The sequence below is a fragment of the Myxine glutinosa genome, chromosome 11 (assembly GCF_964187855.1).
Source record: "Myxine glutinosa chromosome 11, kmMyxGlut1.1, whole genome shotgun sequence".
Taxonomy (NCBI): Eukaryota; Metazoa; Chordata; class Myxini; order Myxiniformes; family Myxinidae; genus Myxine; species Myxine glutinosa.
This window is the reverse complement of record NC_136271.1, coordinates 120,703,717-120,724,474: the sequence shown is the minus strand read 5'-3', so window position 1 is coordinate 120,724,474 and position 20,758 is coordinate 120,703,717. Positions and strand designations below refer to the sequence as shown.

The 20,758-nt window shown below is 46.3% G+C and overlaps 1 protein-coding gene and 1 long non-coding RNA gene across 6 annotated transcripts in view; one reads left to right on the top strand and one right to left on the bottom strand.

The window, feature by feature from the left end:
• The window catches only part of LOC144888330 (uncharacterized), a 140,171-nt gene extending 124,315 nt beyond the window's left edge, over nt 1-15,856 (bottom strand). For 3 of the 5 annotated variants that reach the window (XR_013620923.1, XR_013620925.1, XR_013620924.1), the window contains exons 1-2: nt 15,314-15,836; nt 14,949-15,087 (exon numbers count right to left, since the gene is read on the bottom strand). This is a non-coding gene — a long non-coding RNA (uncharacterized LOC144888330). Of the gene's footprint in view, nt 1-14,948; nt 15,088-15,313 lie in introns of all 5 variants that reach the window. The other 2 variants (XR_013620922.1, XR_013620926.1) reach the window with 2 other exon arrangements.
• Nucleotides 15,857-15,928: 72 nt separating this feature from the next.
• Nucleotides 15,929-20,758, top strand: part of LOC137436928 (neurexin-1) — a 1,559,617-nt gene continuing 1,554,787 nt past the window's right edge. The window contains exon 1 of the mRNA XM_068131164.2: nt 15,929-16,093. The gene's annotated coding sequence lies outside the window, so the exon portion shown is untranslated. The remainder of the gene's footprint in view (nt 16,094-20,758) is intronic.

The window sequence follows — 20,758 nt, the reverse complement described above, 5'->3', positions numbered from 1 at the left end:
CCATGACTTTGCTGATAATTGGGAGAAGGCTGATTGGTCTGTAGTTGCTGGGATCTGTTTTTGCACCTTTTTTGTGCAAAGCGGTGATGTTGGCTGATTTCCAAGCAGATGGCAGATGACCTTGAGCAAAAGAGAGGGTGAAGAGAACAGAAAGAGGGAGTGAAAGAGCAGAAGAACATGATTTTAGGACCCGTGGGCTGATGCCGTCAGGACCAGTTGCAGAATCAGAGTCGAGGGTTGACAGAAACTTTTCCACCTTGTCAGGAGGAAAGGACACAGAGTCCAGGAGCAGCTGGGTACGACTGGGTACGGTGGGTACAGAGAGGGATGGGTTTGGGACACAAGATTTAGAGGCAAACACAGAGTTGAGGCATTCAGCTTTTTCACGTGCGGAGTCAGCCGTTAAGCCATTTGAGGTGAGGGAGGGGATGGAGGGGGAACAAACACCAGAAACAGATTTGACCAGACGCCACCAGGATTTGGAAGAGGGAGACAGATAAGAGAGTTCGGTCTTGAGAATGGTGAGATATTGTTTCCTGGCTCTCCTGAGGGTGGACACACACTTGTTTCGGGCTTTGTGAAAGTAAATGAGATTTCCTTCCGTTGGATTTGCTTTCCAGGAGACGAAAGCAAGTTGTTTCAGGGCAACAGCCTCACCACAAGATTCCGTGTACCATGGACGGGAGGAAGGGTATGACAACTGAAGACGAGATGGTATAAATCTGTGCATGAGAGAGAGCAATTTACTTTGAAAGAATTCCCAGGATGAGTTGATGTCAGAGGCGGTAGAGATGGGAGACCAGTCCAGATGATTGATGGCTGCTTGAAGACCGTGCCAGTTGGCCTGAGTGAAATGCCAGACTCGTCGACGCTGAGGAGGCTCTCCGAGAATGGTCAGAGAGATGTCCACTTTGACAAGCACATGATCAGATGAGCCGATTGGAGCAGAAGAAGAGCAGCAGACATTTTCAGGGAAGTTTGTCATAACTAAACCCAGAAGAGAAGATGCTCCGTTGACTGAGATCCGGGTCGGGAAATTGACAGATTGTGTCAGTCCCAGTGAGTCGCAGAAGTCCTTTGCTGAAGAGCCATGGCTGGTGAGAGAGGTACCCACACCCAGCCAACTGGCATGGTGACAATTGAAATCACCACATATGAGGAAGAGAGAGTTGGGATGGGTAGATAGAAGTTGGTCCATATTATCAGACAGTGAGATGTAGATGGAGTCATCGCTGATTGGTGGACGGTACAACACACATATGAACAAAAGGTGGGAGCGAAGGGGAAGCCGTAGCCAAAGGTATTCCTGGGGGTGAGGTGGAGAGAGGGCAGTGGAGGGCAAGTGAGGAAGAGAGTTTTTTTATAAAGATAGCAACCCCACCTCCAGGACGAGGCTCAGGTCTATCATACCGGAGGAGGGAGTAACCTGGGAGAGATACCAAGGCATCAGAGACATCATGAAGGAGGAAAGTTTCTGTTATGCAGATCACATCTGGTTTGTCAGAAGCAACCTGTATGGAGAGGTCAGTCAAGTTTGAGCGAAGGCCCCGGATGTTTGAGGTCCATACCGTTAATGAAGAGGAAGGGGGAGCATCGGGTCCAGAACAGGGGGGGGGGGGGGGGGAGGCGTAGGGTAAGATGTGGAAGAGGAGGAAGAGGTAGGGAGAGCTGTTGAAGGTGTGTCAGAGATTTCAGAATAGCTTGGAGAAAGGGAAGAATGGGGAGGACAAAAGGTTTGATGGAAATTGGGTGAGGCACAGTGAGGTGTTATTTGAGGAGGGGGAAGAGCAAGGCAGAAGGTTTGGGGAGATGAAGGTGAAAGTTGGAAGGAGGAAGAAGCAGGGAGGATGCTTTGAGGAGGAGGGGTGAGAGGGGAGTCTAGGAGGGGAGGAGCGAGGGAGAGTCTCGGAGGGGAGGGGTGTGGGAGGAGTTTAGGAGGGAGGGGAGGGAAGGGGCAAGGGGGGAGATTTGAAAGGGATGGGTGATGGGGAGGATTTAGAGGGGAGGGGTGAGATTGGATTTTGAAAAGTGTACGATTCATGGGAAACGAACATTTTTTGCAAAATGAGTTTGAGACCTTCGAGTCAAAAATACGTTTGAGGACACTGGAGGAGGGATGGAGTTCTGGATAGTTTAGGGAATGTAGAAAGGAGGAACTGTAAGAGATGGTATTATATATATTTTTTGGAATGAATAGATTTGGTGAGCAAGACGAAAGCATCCTTTTGTAGGAAAAGAAGAAAAGGGTGTTATAATATATGAGAGAAAATAGTTGTTCAGGGGAGAGATGATACATTTCTTACCGCGTGATCGCGAACGAAGAACGAACGAACAAAAAGAACAACAAATAAACGAATAAGACCTGGGAAGGAAATATTTTTTTGGGGTTTTTTTTTTTGTTTTTTTTGTGAGTACAGATATTAAACAAGGAGGTACGGGGTGAACGACTGGTACGAAACAGAGAACGAAAATAATTTCAGCGCATTCGACGAATCGCTGAGAGAAAAACAAACCACAAGGTTGGAGACAGTATGGTAGTCTAAGCCTACGAGTACTAGGCCGCAGAATACTCGATACCATTAACCGACGATTGTGTATACATGTACGAAAAATTAGCACCGAAAATTTTCCAAAAGATACGCTATAGGTACATACACCGAAAGATAGATACAGTCTCGACAAGATTCTTGCATTTACCTTTAAGGCTTTCTTCTCTGCTGAACTCCCTCGACTATTCATTGGACCTACCTGTTGGACATTCCACTTTTCTCGTTATCTCGGTGACTATATCATCGGAGCTCCTTGTATTATAAAGCTTGGTGTCGACTTCATGGTAAAGATGGCTGGCTCGAGATCTCAGAGTCCTGGGTTCAAACCCTTGTTGGTCATTGAATTAACACCAGGTGGGTTGCTCATCATCAGCTTATCATCCTTCCGACGTCAGCAAAATGAACACCAGCTTAATGGGAAGAATGAGCCATTGGAGTATCCTGTCAGAGTGGCAACCCATCCAGGATTGTGCCCAATAGCCTAGGACATGGCATCGCAGCCCTATGCATCTGAAGATGCAAAATAAGTGGTCTTCCTTGTATTATCCTGGATGGCGCCACTTTGGTGATTTATGCACCATTTTGAGAAGGCGATCGGCATGTTAACTGCTTACTTTTGGAGCTTATCATCCCTTAAACCTCTCCTGTCCTTCAACCAAATCATATTTTTCAGCTTCGAGCTCCCTGCTTCATCATTTGTAGTACCACTAACGGCTGAATCGGTTTCTCCTCTATGCTTCGACGATTCATTTATTGAACGTGACGGCCTGTGTAAGCGTCAACATTTGTGTGCACCATACCAACTGAAGCCTGCTGCTGACCTGTCACCCATTTATGACCCTCTGGGATTAATGTGTAAACTGTTTGATTTAGCCAAGTTGCCATGTCGAGTCGTGAGTTAACGTATAGCAGAATTGCTGTATGTGACATTTGTAATCTTTTCATTTGGGATTCTTAGGAAAGTCATTTATTGATACATTTGATTCATATTGTAACAAGTTCATGGGTTGCGAGGTGGTGAGGGGAGTTCTAGGACGTGCTTCCCAGCCGGTGACCCTGAAGCCGACGAGCCGCAGATTACGGCATGAAGGGTTGTTAACCAACCACAGACATCTTAGCACGTTGTTAACCAGCCATCCCACTTTATCAGTCATCTTAGCACGTTTCTACACATGTAGGTGCCTCATATACTCCGGGAAACGAGATAAGGAAGGGTGATAGACAGCGAGAGAATAATAAGGCGGGGCTTGTTGGTGACAATTAGGTCCCCCGACATAGGCTTACGTTAGTCCCAGCGTGAAAAAGGGAGGGGAAACAAGGGGGGTTGGGGAGAGGGGAGGGGGTAATGATGTGGGACACCTAGTGCAGGTGAATGTTGATGGTGCGAATGACACAGGAAATCGTGAATGCGAGTCAGTAACCTTGCCCTGAACGGCTCGAAGGCGTAATCATTGAATACTTTGTGTGAACGAATTACAAGGATGGATAGAAAGAGCGTGAATCAGCGCGTTGGCCGACGTGTCCAAGGAAACTCCACGGCTCATCCACACCACCAGCACCAGCCGGTTCGTTGATAGAATCAGGAGCTGATCCAACACATTTACTGTCTTTAAACCCTGGAAAATCTCACACACTCCATCCTTACAAAGGATGGGTCTGGCAAACCCTCCCATATACTTGCTTAACAAGCCGTTTGAATAAGTTCAGTCCCTCAAACTTTTAGGCCTCACCATCAGCCACAGTCTCTCTTTAGAAACGATATCCTGTACTGTAAAATCCTGACATTCACGGGGGATACCCTCCTAGAAATGCCTCGAATGTCAAATCTGTGAATGTTGGAGCAATGTTTCAATGGGAAAAAGTGGCATAGGTTCACGGAGGTTGGCGATTCATAAGAGAAAATTTTGAAAGTTTAAGAACAAGAGTGTACATAATTACAGTTTCATTAACTAGAACGGTGTTGGGCATACATAATTACAGACCCTGGTGTTGGGCTAGCGGCTAGGGTGCCGGCTTAGGATCCTAGGATCCTGGGTTCGAATCCCGGTCAATCGCTGAATTAACGCCAGGGGGGTTGACTCAGCCTGTCATCCTTCCAAGGTCGGCAAATTGAGTACCAGTTCACTGGTAATTCCCTGCTTGTCGTTAAAGGCGGCAAAAAAGGTTGGCGTCAGGAAGGGCATCCGGCCGTAAAACATTGCTTCAAAAAGGGGACCGAAAAACAACAACAACCACAGTTCCCGAAAAAGGCCAACCCCCGCTTGCGGGGACAAATGGCCTCTAAAGGTGGTTATTTTTTTTTTTTAAACTAGAACGGCACTCGGTGGAGTGCATACCTCCGCCATCTGTTTTGTATCCCAATGATAGGCCGGAACTGGATTTGGACCTGAACCAAAATCTAATCGGCTTGTTCTTGTCACCTAACAAACTCATCCACCTAGTTTTGTCATAGCTCATCCACAACTTTCATCCATAAGATTTTAAAATATGTTATACAATCGCTTTTCGCCTGATCCCTCAATGGTGAAGAATCACTGAAAAATTAAATAACTCTTGTATCCAAATTCATATTCAGATCTTCACCAAAATCGAATCGATTCTTCCTTGTCACACACACAACCTGTCCAACAAGGTTCGTCCAAATCCGTCCACAACCTTTTGAGATATCCTGCTATATATAGTTTTTGGCCCTATCTCCCAATTGAGCCTGGTGTTGGCTTAGCGGTTAGGGTGCCAGCTTGGGATCCTAGGATCCTGGGTTCGAATCCCGGTCAATCGCTGAGTTAACGCCAGGGGGGTTGACTCAGCCTGTCATCCTTCCGAGGTCGGCAAATTGAGTACCAGCTTGCTGGGATGAATGATCCCCGTGAGTACCCCGGGTTAGAATAGGTACACCGTATCCCTGCGTATCGTACGAGTGTGACCCACGGTTGGCGTCTGGAAGGGCATCCGGCCATAAAAACATTGCCTCAAACAGGGAACCATGATCGTCATGGGGCATATGTAGTTTTTGGCCCTATCTCCCAATTCAGCCTGGTGTTGGCTTAGCGGTTAGGGTGCCAGCTTGGGATCTTAGGATCCTGGGTTCGAATCCCCGTCGATTGCTGAATTAACGCCAGGGGGGTTGACTCAGCCTGTCATCCTTCCGAGGTCGGCAAATTGAGTACCAGCTTGCTGGGATGAATGATCCCCGTGAGTACCCCGGGTTAGAATAGGTACACCGTATCCCTGCACATCGTAAGAGGCGACTAAGGGTTGGCGTCAGGAAGAGCATCCGGCCATAAAAACATTGCCTCAAACAGGGAACCATGATTGTCATGGGGCCGCAAGGCTAACCCCCGCACTAGCGGGGAAAATGGCCTTAAAACGATCATTCATTCATTCATTTCCCAATGGTGTAGAATCACTTAAAAGATTCTACGAGCCAGATCCGGATCTGGATCTTCACCAAAATCTAATCATTTCATCCGTGTCACATTCACTACGTCTCTGCCAAATTTCGTCCGAATCCGTCCACAACTTTTTGAGATATCTTGTTCACAGACAGACAGACAAACCAACAAACGAAAAATCACTCAGAGCGACACTTGGCAAAAGAGAACAAAGTAGAATAGCACTCAGTAGAGCATAATTTTGACCCCAAAAATAATTGGTGGTTGAATTCAGTGACCTGATATGCAAATAGTCTTCAAATATTGAGTTAATTGGATGAAAATTGACAATTTTAGAAATTTGGCCCATGTTGACCTTTTGGCCTGTGTTGACCTCAAAAATAGTTGGTGGTTGGTTTCAGTAAGCTGATATGCAAATCCTATTCAAATTTCAAGTCAATCGGATGAAAATTGAGGATTTTAAAAAATTCAAAAAACGTGGTTGACCTTTGGTCTATGTTGACCTTGTGACCTATGTTGATTTCAAAAATGGTTGGTGGACCTGAACCAAAATCTAATCGGCTTGTTCTTGTCACCAAACCAACTCGTCCACAAAGTTATTTAAATATCATGTTATTTTATCGCTTTTCACCCGATCTCTCAATGGTGAAGAATCACTTAAAAATTAAATAAATCTCGTATCCGAATTCATATTCAGATCTTCACTAAAATCGAATCTATTCGTCCTTCTGACACACCCAATATCTCCACCAAGTTTAGTCCAAATCCGTCCATAACTTTGAGATATCGTGATATGTATCGGTTTTAGCCATATCACTCAATGGTGAAGAATCACTTTAAAATTAAATAACTCTTATCAGAATCCATATTCAGATCTTCAGCAAAATCGAATCGATTAGTCCTGGTCACAAACCCAACCTCTTCACCAAATTTCGTCCGAATCTGTCCACAGATTTTTGAGATATCATGCTTACAGACAGATAAACAGACAGACAGATAGGGGTGAAAACAACCTCCATCCACCTTTGGTGGCGAAGGCAAAGTTGCTGACAAATAAAAATTACTGCAAACCAATCCAAAAGGTGAGCTCACTCTTTTTCTGCCAGTGTTATGTTACTTTATCCAAAACGAAGCGTTTGTTTTGCTTCAATATTGCGTGGTCCCCACAGATCCTGGAAATAGTCTTGATCCTGGAAATAGTCACTGTTTCAACTGCTCGAAATCCAACCATATCTCCAAAGTGTAAATCTTGCACCGATCAGCGAGGCTGGTTCATAGTACGGAAAGTAAAAATGAACTATTATTTTGGATCTCAAACAAAATGAAATTCTAACACAAGAACAGTAATGCCAGGACTTTTAAAATTATGCAACTGAAACGCAACGTCTATCTTCGTAAAATAATGCGGAGTGCCGTGTCTTCCTTCAGGCTTGGACTCCGAGTGGTTAAAACGGCAACTATTAACGGGATCAAGATGCGCTCAGGGGATCACACTTTGAGTGCAGAGTAAAGGAATCGTAAGACTTGAACATAAATAACAGATATGTAATTAAATAATCAATCACAGTTCCTGATCAAAAATATATGTCAAAATAATTATGCAAGAAACCATTTTGCACCCGTGAAAAACCGCGAATACGCGGCGCACAGGGCCGCGGATGTAGAAGCATGGCACATTTTATGAACCGAAAATATGCGGGGGTCCATGAATGTCGGGGTTTCACAGTACTGTACAAGTTTTGTAGTTGGCCTACAAAGCCAGCAGCTGAACAGGCATTCTCCATCATGCCAAGTCTTCCCTTGGCAAATGCAAACGTCTACTAAGCTCCATTGAAAGCCTTCATCCACAGCTCGATTTTTTTTTTTTTTTTTTTTTTTTTTTGTATACAAGATCGAGGCTCGTGAAAGAGCTAACATTAATCACACAAAAAGACAAACCGACACACAAAACACAAAAAACAAGGGGAGCGGCAGACAAGATGGGGAGAGAGGGGGAAGGACACAAAAGAGAGGGGGAAGAGGGGGAAGGACACAAATACAACATTTGAGAGCAGGGACATCGGGAGGACTTGGGGGGAGGTGGGAGAGGAATAAAACATATGAACACTGCAAGGACTCTGGGGTGAATTACCGGGGGTAGAAAAGATCAAGGTTTTCGATGGGGGAAGATAAGAGATGGTGGTGAACAGCTGTTTTAAAGACCTGGAGGGAGGAGTGGGATTGAAGGGAGTGGGGGAGTTTGTTCCAGAGGCGGGAGAAAAGGGGAATGAAAGAGTGAAGGTGAGCAGAGAGCCTAGACTTTGGCAGTTTAACCATAAGAGGGTTGCAGGCAGATCTTGTGCGACCTGAAGGAATATTGGGGGGACAGAGCACAGAGAGAGCTGGGGGAGCAAGGCCGGAGAGGAGTCGGTAGAAGACAGAAAGACCACCAACCTGCCTGCGGTGAGTGAGTGACAGGCCCTCGGAGTTGACTACATCGCAGGAGATTCCAATGATTCTGAAAGCTTTGGCCTCAACAGCGTGAAGCCGAGCAAGGTGCGAGGCAGGAGCACCAGCCCAGAGGGGGGAACAGTCTTCCATTGAGCTGCGGATGAAAGCCTTGTATGTGGTGAGGAGCTCAGGTGTGCCAAGGAAGGACTTCGCACGACGGAGGATGCCCAGTCGGTGACTGGCTTTGGAGGCCAGCTTGGAAATGTGGTTTTCCCAAGAAAGATCATGACAGATAGTGAGACCCAAAAGCTTGAGCGACAGAACTTCTTGGAGAGGATTGTTGAGAAAGTAGATGGGAGGGTTGTCCAGTTGGTCCTTTCGGAGAGACATTGTAAGAGTGTGAGATTTGTCAGGATTGAAAGACATGTTCCACTTGTTTGACCAGTCTGTGATTTTGTCCAGGTCTGCAGAGAGTGAGGAGGCTGCAGACTGCCGATCTGAGGGATGAGGAATGGAGCGACAGAGAGTAGAGTCGTCAGCAAAGAGATAGAGAGAATTTTCAAGAGAGTCAGAGAGATCATTGATGAAGACCAGAAAAAGCACAGGGCCCAGAACACTACCTTGGGGAACTCCAGCCTGAACAGGAAGAGAAGATGAGAGAAACCCATTCAGGGCCACACGTTGACTACGACCAGAGAGGAAGTCCGCCAGCCATGCGTGGAGATTTCCATGGATACCAAAGGAGGAGAGTTTGGTGAGCTGAGCAGGGTGCCAGACCGTATCGAAGGCACGTGAAATGTCAACGGAGACAGCTCTAATTTCCTGTTTGGCGTTTAGAACCTCCATCCATTGTTGAGAAAGCAGAAGCAGCATGTCCAGAGTAGTGTGACCAGGTCTGAAACCAAATTGATGATCAGAGATCAAGCCATTGGAGAAGAGGAAAGATTTAATATCTGAAGCAATGATGGATTCCATGACTTTGCTGATAATTGGGAGAAGGCTGATTGGTCTGTAGTTGCTGGGATCTGTTTTTGCACCTTTTTTGTGCAAAGCGGTGATGTTGGCTGATTTCCAAGCAGATGGCAGATGACCTTGAGCAAAAGAGAGGGTGAAGAGAACAGAAAGAGGGAGTGAAAGAGCAGAAGAACATGATTTTAGGACCCGTGGGCTGATGCCGTCAGGACCAGTTGCAGAATCAGAGTCGAGGGTTGACAGAAACTTTTCCACCTCGTCAGGAGGAAAGGACACAGAGTCCAGGAGCAGCTGGGTACGACTGGGTACGGTGTGTACAGAGAGGGATGGGTTTGGGACACAAGATTTAGAGGCAAACACAGAGTTGAGGCATTCAGCTTTTTCACGTGCGGAGTCAGCCGTTAAGCCGTTTGAGGTGAGGGAGGGGATGGAGGGGGAACAAACACCAGAAACAGATTTGACCAGGCGCCACCAGGATTTGGAAGAGGGAGACAGATAAGAGAGTTCGGTCTTGAGAACGGTGAGATATTGTTTCCTGGCTCTCCTGAGGGTGGACACACACTTGTTTCGGGCTTTGTGAAAGGAAATGAGATTTCCTTCCGTTGGATTTGCTTTCCAGGAGACGAAAGCAAGTTGTTTCAGGGCAACAGCCTCACCACAAGATTCCGTGTACCATGGACGGTACGCTGTGGAACGCTGCTCTCTCTCCTTTTGGGCTGTTACTCCAGCCTCACGCCTTCCACATATCGATTCTGTGGAGACAGACCGAGGCCCTCAGAAAATATTTGGAATCTCCAACAATTAAGCTGGCACTTCCTCTCTCCTCTTTTCCTGTCCATCAACTCCCTAGCTTGTTACATACAATATTGTTGCCACAGTGCCTTTTTACTATCTGTCGAGTTTCTCTTCATGAGCCTAGATGTACATTCACAAATTATTTTATCAATGTGACAAATCAAAATGTAATTTTGTCCCTCCCCTGACAATTCAAATGCCCCACCTCCCCACACTCCCCAAACCCTCAAAACCAATAATTTTATCTTCACACTTTGACCTTTTCCCTGCTTGTTTTTCTTAATTTTAGTTTTTTCACAAGTTCCCCTCTTCCCACCCCTTTCCATGCCACTATGCCTGCATCATTTATCATCATCATCAGTACTATCAAAGCAGTTTCTTGGCTCAGGTTACAATCCTGGACAGATAAGGGTTGCCAATCCGACACAAGTGTATCACGTGTGAACAGCTCATTATTATTGCACTATAAACTAGAAAGCATCTGGAAATGCAAAGCTCGTCCGTATCCGCTTTGTATTCGGACTTCTTCTTCTTTCATATGCTAAACATTTTTTTCATATGCTGAAAAGAGTGTAAAAAAAATTGACGATTTTAGGCGACCTTGATTCTGAACTCAAAAGCAGTTGGCTTTAGTGACCCAACATACAAACCCCGCTCAAATTTCAAGTAAATCAGATGGAAAATGACGATTCTATGCATCCTTGACCTTTGACCTTTTGATCTAAAATTTTTTAAATAAATTGCCTTATAGCTTTTGATTGGTGAACCAATTCATTGACACAATATGCAAATTCATAAAATTTCAGGTCAACTGGATGAAAATTGCTGATTTTATGTGATGTTATCCTTTGACCAAATTAGTCATTTCTCTTCTACATATTGTCAAAATAGAGTTTTGTTGAAAGTTTTATGACAAAAGCTGAAATGGTAAAAAGGTTACCCCACACACCCCACACACCCCACACACCCCACACACCCCACACACCCCACACACCCCACACACCCCACACACCCCACACACCCCACACACCCCACACACCCCACACACCCCACACACCCCACACACCCCACACACCCCACACACCCCACACACACACACACACACACACACACACACACACACGAGGGGGGGGGGGGGCAAGAGTGAGGGGTAGTAACCACCCCGGGGCCCGGACCTAATAGGGGCCCATAATTATTCCTTCAATTTGTAGCTCACCAGGAACGAAGTTCCCGGGGAGCTTATGTAATTGTCCGTTCGTAAATCCTTCAGTCTGTAAACACTTGCAACGTCTCCGAAACTGCTGATGGGATAGTGACCAAACTTGACACAAATGATATTTGGTATGTTGCAGCCCAAGTTTGTTCACAGCATGAAAAAAAAAAGCTCGGGGTATGAATGGGGTCTACCAGGGTCAAAGTGGATCCAGGATTGACCCCCACATAGGAATTTGCTTTTTCCTCTGAAACTACACACACTATTCTGATGAAACGACCACAACCTTAATCACCTGTAATGTACCAAAGTTTGTTCACAACATTAAAAACATCAGGGCAATACTCCTGGTGCTCACCTGGAAGAATAAACGGTATACTGCATCGACTATAGGTATTTTAAACCAATTTCAATGGTTGCTAGAAGACAGGGCAGCATGTAGAATCATACCAACATAATCATAAAACTTTAAACAAACAAAAAAATACCTATTTTGGGGGGGTATTTTGGGGGGGTAAATACACCCCCCACCCCATATACCTCCTAAGACCCTAATTTTTCTAATGCCTTGAACAAACATTGGTACATCATGGGTGATTAAGGTTGTGGTGAAGTTTCATCGAAATAGCGTGTGTAGTTTCTGAGAAGAAAGCAAATACCTATTTTTGGGAGAACTCTCCCTCTCCCCCTCTCCCCCTGCAGACTCCCAAAGGGGCAGATTTTTTTAAATGCCGTGAACAAACTTCGTTATATCACGGGTGATGAAGGTTGTGGTCAAGTTTCATCGATATATTGTGTGTAGTTTCAGAGGAAAAAACAAATTCCTATTTTGGGAGGTCAAACCTGGATGCATTTTGACCCCCGGTAACCCCATTAAACCGCAATTTTTTTAAAATTCCGTGAACAAACTTTCGTCACAACACAACAAATATCATTTGTGCCAAATTTGGTCGCAATCCCATCAGCGGTTTCGAAGAAGTTTCAAGTGTTTACGGACAGACGGACGACGCGCCATCGCATAAGCTTCCCTGAACTTCGTTCCAGGCGGGCTAAAAATGGGGCCCTAAGAGGGTCTGGGGGTGGGGGAGTTTCCCCTCAAATAGGGATTTGCTTTCTTCTCAGAAAGTACACACACAATTTTAATGAAACTTGATCACAACTTTCCTCACCCGTGACGTACCAATGTTTGTTCACGGCATCAGAACAATTTGGATCTAAGGGGGTTCATGGGGTTGTCCCCCAAAATACGCATTTTTTGTTTGTTGACGTCTTACGATTACTTTAGTATGATTCGATGCAGTATACTGCTTTATTCTACCAGGTTTATTCTACCATTTGCTTTATTCTACCATTATTCAATGGAATACTGTTCTCCCCTATGGGCTGGTGCTCCTGCCTCACACCTGGCCCGGCTTCACGCTGTTGAATCCAAAGCTTTCAAAATCATTGGAATCTCCCGCGATGAAGCTATCTCTGAGGGCCTTTCACGCACTCACCGCAGGCAGGTAGGTGGTCTTTCTGTCTTTTACCGACTCCTCTCCGGCCTTGCTCCCCCAGCTCTCTCTGTGCTCTGTCCCCCAAATATTCCTACAGGTCGCACAAGATCTGCCAGCAACCCTCTGATGGTTAAACTGCCGAAATCTCGGCTCTCTGCTCACCTTCACTCTTTCATTCCTCTTTTCTCCCGCCTCTGGAACAAACTCCCACACTCCCTTCAATCCCTCTCCTCCCGCCAGGTCTTTAAAACAGCTGTTCACCACCATCTCTTATCTTCCCCCATCCAAAACCTTGATCTTTTCTACCCCCACTAATTCACCCCAGATCCACCTTGTTTGAAATTCCAACTCCTTTCCTGGAAATCCTGGCAGTGTCCATATGTTTATACCTCTCCCACCCCCCCCCCCCTTCACATGCCTCCCCCCCAAAGCCCTCTCCCTCCCACAGATCTCTCGATGTCTCCATGTCTCTCGGTCCCTGCTCTCAAATGTTGTGTTTGTGTCCTTCCCCCTCTCTCCCCATCTTGTCTACCGCTCCCGATGTTATTTGTTTTATGTGTCCGTTTGTCTTTCTGTGTGATTAATGTTCGCTCTTTCACGAGCCTCGATCTTGTATACAAAAAAAAAAGAAAAAAAAAAAAGGTGAGCGTCCAGGAGTATCGCCCCTATTTTTTTGTTGCGACGATAAAACATCGTGGGCAGCTTTATTTTGTGTCGCCCTCCAAGCCACTCAGGGCAATTCCCTGGTATACCATTGAAATTGGGAGTAACACCCTCCATCGTAAAATAAACTATTGTAGGAACTATTTACATCATGCAAATCACGGTAATGACGTAAATGAACAGAGGAATGTTGGTGAAACCCGATCCGGATGAAATGTGTCAAGAAACGAATCCACATATAGGAATAAATGAAAATGATCCCAATTTCCCTTAAACATGGCACGTGTTTGTTCCGACGAAAATACAGAAACCTATGTACCTAAAGGTTAAAAAAAAAATATATATTTTTTGAAGGGGGTCGGGATGATGGGGTCCCGACACTTAGTATTGCCCCGAGGCCCATTCTGGCTCTGGGCGACCCTGTGGGCGGGCGCGCGCGCACACACACACACACACACACACACACACACACACACACACACACACACACACACACACACACACACACACACACACACACACACACACACACAGTTTTGACCTGGAAACCAAAAATTGGATCGATTGGATCTCAAATTGCTGCCCATAATTCCATACGTAGTCTGTGCATGCCCATTAATTATTTTTCCCATTCTCCCAGTGGAATAAACTTTCTTTTCCATAAACTTTTCCCACTTTTGTGTTTCCATAAAATTTCTTTTTCTTACTTTTCAACCCAATCTTTCAAGATGATGGTCTAAAGACAAGCAATGTCTCAGATTGATCAAGGAATGATTTTTTTTTTTTTTGGACATGACTGACAGTGAAGAGAGATAAATGATATACTGTGTGTCAGTCAGTGTGTGTGTGTGCATATATCTATCTATATATATATATATATACGTATATATATATATATAATGAGTATTTCCATGAGCTAGTGTGTGTGTGTATATATATATATATATATACACTAGCAGAAGTACCCGGCGTTGCCGGGTGGGGGAGGGGAGGGAAGGGGAGGAAGGGGAGGCAGGGGGTTCATATGTATGCTGGTTTGTGAATGTGGCATTCATCACGTTTCTGAGTTAAGTGTTGCCAATCAGGAAGAAGAAGCCGTACTACCAACTTCGTACACTTCCGGATCGTTTGATTTATTTGTATTCAAATGTCTGGTGATTGTTTTGTATTTATTTATGCGAATCTACTTGTATATAACACTGTCATTAATTTAAAAAGGCTTCGGCACTATCGAGCGATATATATATATATATATTTTTAACTCCAAAAAAACCGAACTTTTTTGGTTTTTGCCTAAAACACCCCCAGGCACTCACTGATGAACCTCTGAAAGTTTGATGAAGATCCGTTCAGCCATCTCTGAATAAAACGCGGACACACAAAAACTGGACACACACACAGACAACTCGCGTTTATATATATACGTATATAAATATACCTTGTGTTTCCATGTGGCGGTAAACATGGCGGGAAGGGTGCTGTGTTGATAAGGTAACGAAGCAGTCTGTAATTGTCGTTGCTTCGGGCGATCTCTCGGTGACATCGTGAGTATCTTCACCACCAACACATGGATCTTCCTTGACCCCAAAACACAGAGGTACAAGGCCGACAGGTTTAATGACAAACACCGTCTGCAGCATGACAATCAATCACGTGACGTGGACGTGCCACAAGCTGGGCACCGAACATCACGTGATGCAAACTAAACGTGACGACGTTCGAAACAAAAATAAGTCAAACGCACTCTAGCACTGAGGTCCTCACATTAAAAAAATTTTGATCACAGTTTAAGGCAGGTCGTACCTCGTGCTCTTGGCGGGCTTTTTGCACGAGCGAACACGTCCCCTTCCTTCGGGCAGGTGTTGCGTGGTTAAAAGTCATTGGGAGCCATGCGCGTCGCAGGTAACGTCGGTGAAGCACATGGTCGGGGTCTTGCCCCAAGGGAAGTCAATATCGCATCGTGGGCAGCAGGACGATGAGGAAACACGCCGTAAATCCGGTAAAAAGCGGGGAAAGGTCATTCGCAATGGAGCACGACGACGACTACGAAGCGTGCCGTCGTAACAAGACGATCCGCCGCCGCCGTAATTAATCCTCATGACGTCCCGAGCGCTGCATCCAGGCACCTGCGTCACGAGGTTAACTTCAAACCTTTGAAAGTCCAAAGTGGAGGCGCACCTTCGATACTGCGCAACATTTGAAGGTCGCCTGGATTGGATGAACATTTTAATGCCTCTCGAGGCGCGAATCTCTCGAACTTTTGACAAGGTTTCATTCCTGTCTTGAATCTGTCTTATCCATCCTTCTTGTCTTCCGTCACACGCTCGCTCCTCCTTCTCCCCCCCTGCCTCATGAATAATGAATGTTTACGTCATCGAGGAGGTGGGGCCGAGCGCTTCGGGGGGCGGAGCTGCGAGTGGAGAGGAAAAGGGGACAAGCAACGGAGTGCTCTGAACGCGGTGTTCTTTTTAGCGTGGTGCTGACGGGAATACAGGTCAATCCTGACGGTTGTCTCTCCTCGGCGTGGGGACGGCCGAGGGACGGTGAACCCGTTTCACTCAGCTGGCGCACTTCGAGGAACAGGTAAACGCACCGTTTGTGGTCTTTCTCCGAGGGTTTTGCACGCTCGCTTAATTGTGTGGACAGGCGTGCGCGGGATGAGGCTCGAGCAGCTCGTCCACAGCTCGCTTTCCCTGAGTGTCGTCTTGGGGCTAGGTATTGCATCGGGTCCAGTTGTCTCCACAAAAAAGCTAGACCGATTGATTCCGTTTTCCCGCGCTTTTTTCTCACACCAGAGTCCACGAAACACGCGTAGCATAAGCGCGCTTAAAACGTGCACATTTGCTCCTTTATTCTCGGTTTTGCTGAAACGTTTGAAGCCCAACGCGCCGCGGAATCGGAATGTCATTAGACCATCGCTGCGACCTTTGATTTGCAGCGAGAAAGTCGTGACAGTGCCCCCCTCCTGACGTGACAGTGCCCCCCTCCTGACGTGACAGTGCCCCCCTCCTGACGTGACAGTGCCCCCCTCCTGACGTGACTGGCTCGCGGAGAGCATGAGCTCCTAACATGACTGACCCGCGGAGAGCATGAGCTCCTAACATGACTGACCCGCGGAGAGCATGAGCTCCTAACATGACTGACTCGCGAAGAGCATGAGCTCCTAACATGACTGACCCGCGGAGAGCATGAGCTCCTAACATGACTGACCTGCAGTGAGCATGAGCTCCTAACATGACTGACTCGCGGAGAGCATGAGCTCCTAACATGACTGACCCGCGGAGAGCATGAGCTCCTAACATGACTGACTCGCGGAGAGCATGAGCTCCTAACATGACTGACCCGCGGAGAGCATGAGCTCCTAACATGACTGACCCGTCGAGAGCGCGAGCTTCTGATGTGACTGACCCGCGGAGAGCGCGAGACCCTGACGTGCAGACCTTCCAGAGAGCGTGAGTCCCTGAGGTGACTGATCCTCCAGAGAGTGTGAGTCCCTGAGGTGACTGACCCTCCAGAGAGCGCGAGTCCCTGAGGTGACTGACCCTCCAGAGAGCGCGAGTCCCTGAGGTGACTGACCCTCCAGAGAGCGCGAGTCCCTGAGGTGACTGACCCTCCAGAGAGCGCGAGTCCCTGAGGTGACTGACCCTCCAGAGAGCGCGAGGCGAGCCTCGCTGAAAACGCAAGCCCACGGTTCCTGTTCCTGGTGCCTCGTCCGTCATTGTAGCTGATCCTACCAATAATTCTGCAAGTAGCTCGACTGTAAGCACCCGCCGTGCCAACTTGCCCAGTGAGAGTGAAGCTCACGACGTTCGTGCGGGTCTCGAACGATATGTGTAGCTGACGTACGTAGACGCAATGAGCAGACCACGTATTAAATAATATTCGCGTGCAGGACGTTATAAACTATAGATTCCTCATTGTATGGTGATGGATGAGGAGAATTTCCTGAGGAGAATTTCAACTGCAAGCGGAATAAACCCAGGACCAAGTTCAAGGACCCACCAGTCTCTCTCGGGGAACTTCATTGCTAATATCCAGATAAGGCCTTCACTTGGTGGTAGTGTACAGCAGTTCGCGTTGTTAGCCATTTACCCACAGTTCTGCCCGAATGTAATCGATCGATGTGCTTTTTCTGTTCGAGAAAACACTTGGGGCCGTGCTTTCGTCATAGGTTTCATTGCTTGAGAAGAACCTCTGGAAACGGGTGAACGATTGCAGTATAATCCTGAGCACGGCACTCGGTGGAGCGCATCGCCCACCTGGAGGAACAGTTTTGGTTTTGACCTGAACCAAAATCGAATCTGTTTGTTCTTGTCACCTCCTCATATCGTCCACCAAGATCTGTCTGAATCCGTCCACAGCTGTTCGAGATATCATGCTCGCAGACAAATACACAGACAAATGGGTGAATATATCCTCCGTCCATCTCCGGTGGCGGAGGTAACGGACCCTCAACTGAGGTCTTTCCATGTGTTACGGACAGGTCTTTGGACATATTCATCACACTGGGTCCTGCAATATTGCACGCAGGGTTATAGGAAATAAATAATTTGAGATTATTTTTCCTGGACGTGAAGGACTAACCCACAAGCAAGTTGGTGTATCTGTGTACAGCAGATGAGAGGGCCAAATATGGCAGACACACACATTCACACCACGCAACTCATACACTCCGACAAGACGTTGAAAAGGTACCACATTTACATTTGAACTGTCTAGACTGGGTTTAATCCCCGACCCGACCCTTTCCAACATACTGTGCATTGGTGGATCACAAGTTAGGTATCCCGTCTACTGGCCTTAAATATCCCATGATATCTTTCTGAAGAACCACCTTTAGAGGCCATTTTTCCCGCAGAGCAGGGGTTGGCCATTTTTGGGCAACGTGGTCCCCTTTTTGAAGCAATGTTTTATGGCCGGATGCTCTTCCTGCCGCCAACCCTGTTAGTAGTCGCCTCTTGCGACACGCAGAGAATTACCAGTGAGCTGGTGCTCAATTTGCCGACCTCGGAGGGATGACATGCTGAGTCAACCCCCCTGGCGTATGATCGACCGGGATTTGAACCCAGGATCCTAGGATCCCAAGCCGGCACCCTAACCGCTAATCCAACACCAGGCTTAGGTTCCAAATCATTGGCATCCTGAACAAATTCCAAATTCCTATCTCTTCACTCCAACGTCAAGCCCTCTCTCTCTGTCTGTTTGTGAAAGACTTAGGCCAAAACATTCCCAGGCCAACTCCATAAGAAGGAGATAGTGTGTGTGTGTATATATATATATATATATATATATGTATATATGTATATGTATATATGTATATAATTTCGTTATTCGACCTGGGACTTCTCCAGCACGATGAAAGCTCTACCGCTCGCTGCGCTGTTGGGACGGAATCAGGAATTTATCACTTTAACACTGCAGGCGACAATGGCCGACGTCTCGCATGCCTGCCAGATTGACCGCAGATGTGAATATTGAGTGCAATATGCATTTATTAGAGTCTATTTTAAACATCTCGACTCTCATGTGGAATTTGTGCGACATTTGCAGAAAGAGATATCTGCGATTGATTTGCATTATGGGATTTCTCTTTGCATACCGGTACTATTAAATGGTTCCAGTAGTATTGAGAAGAGGAATAAACTGAGGGACTGGATTGGAGGCAGAAATATAACTTGCTGAAAAGCCTCTTCTGTGAATTGTACATATATCATAAGTACGGTGTATACTGTAATCTATTCCGAGCGAGCAATCGCTTGTGGATGGATGTTTACGATCCCACAGTGCCTTCCGATAAGAGCTGACCATAAGAAGCAGACCATAAGAAGCATTCCTAAGAAGCAGACCATAAGAAGCAGACCATAAGACGATAAGAGCCTTCCGATAAGATCAGACCATTTTGTACCTCGACTGTGTTCCTCCGAGTCTGCCTCACTACTTATCCCTGTTAGTCACGCTCTTACCCAGTTGTGTGATGAGGTGATAAGAAATTGGTTCTGTCACCACCACTGCACAAAGACCACTGATGGTGTATCAACCTCACGACACGTGGGTTGGTTCCTGCTTTTAGCAGGAGTGTGTGCATTTATACTCGTTTCGTTGGTGTATAAACAACACGTAATATACAAGTACACACTGCGTCTCTTGCCAACGTAAACTTGGCAAGCGTGGCGAGCATGCCAATGCCCCAACATGAGTTGAGCGAGGCCTTACTCCTGTAATGGACTGAAAGCAGGCTGATGCTGATGATGATGCACTGGATGTAGAAACGATGCAAAAGATATTCAAACCACCTTTGTGCAGGATATGTTAATAATTATCATGCTCGCAAAAGCGGGTTTAAGCTATTTAATTGGTTCACGATGTTTGTCCGTCTACCGATGTCAGTACCTGCTGTTCAGTAGTACTTTGGTTCTGAAGTTGGCAAATTGTATGGAATCCGGTCCCAAGCGAGCATGCCCACAGAGGAGTAATCTTCAACAGGAAACTTAGTGTTTATTGGATTGTCATAAAAGACACAAACAACAGGCACAAATAATTAACGCATTGTGTTAAATAAGGCGGTGTAAAAGCCACTGCATCCATGGTGAGAAACTTCTGAATTTTTTCTTTTTTTCCTACAGTGTTTAAAACATTTATTTTATGTCAATTGAATTGTATACTTGCACACTGTGGAACACAACTCGTCTTTTTGACAGTTACAAAAACCTCCAGTTTAGCAGTACTTGGACAAAATATAATACGTTACGCCATCTCGACCAATCGAATTTGCCGCTCGTTTCCTCAGCATTTTGGAATATCGAGATTCAGACAAAATCGCGGCTCCTAGGAAATATTGATCGTGCTCGGAAACACAAAGCTAGAGTTGCAAAGACCCTTCCCATGCCCTTTTTTCAGGACTGCGTGGGGTAAGGTGTTCTGTGAACTCAACTAGCTCATATTAAGCAAACTTCTCTATTTATATTGAATCTTTGATTTGTTTCATTTCATTGCATGAATGTTTTGTGAAGGATTTAGTTTGTTTGATGTGTTTGGTACCATCAGTGGAACCACAACTGTGGAAACTGCCACCGGCTGCAGGATATTGTCTCCCAAGCAGGGCAACATTGCTGACATCATCGACTGTTCCTCTGAACTCAACTTTCCCACTGAGGGCGAAAACCCCACCCTGCCCAGTGGGGATGCGCGGGAGGCAGAGGGAGCGAGTGGCGCGAGGTCGCGTATAAATGTATCCACATTGATTTTCAC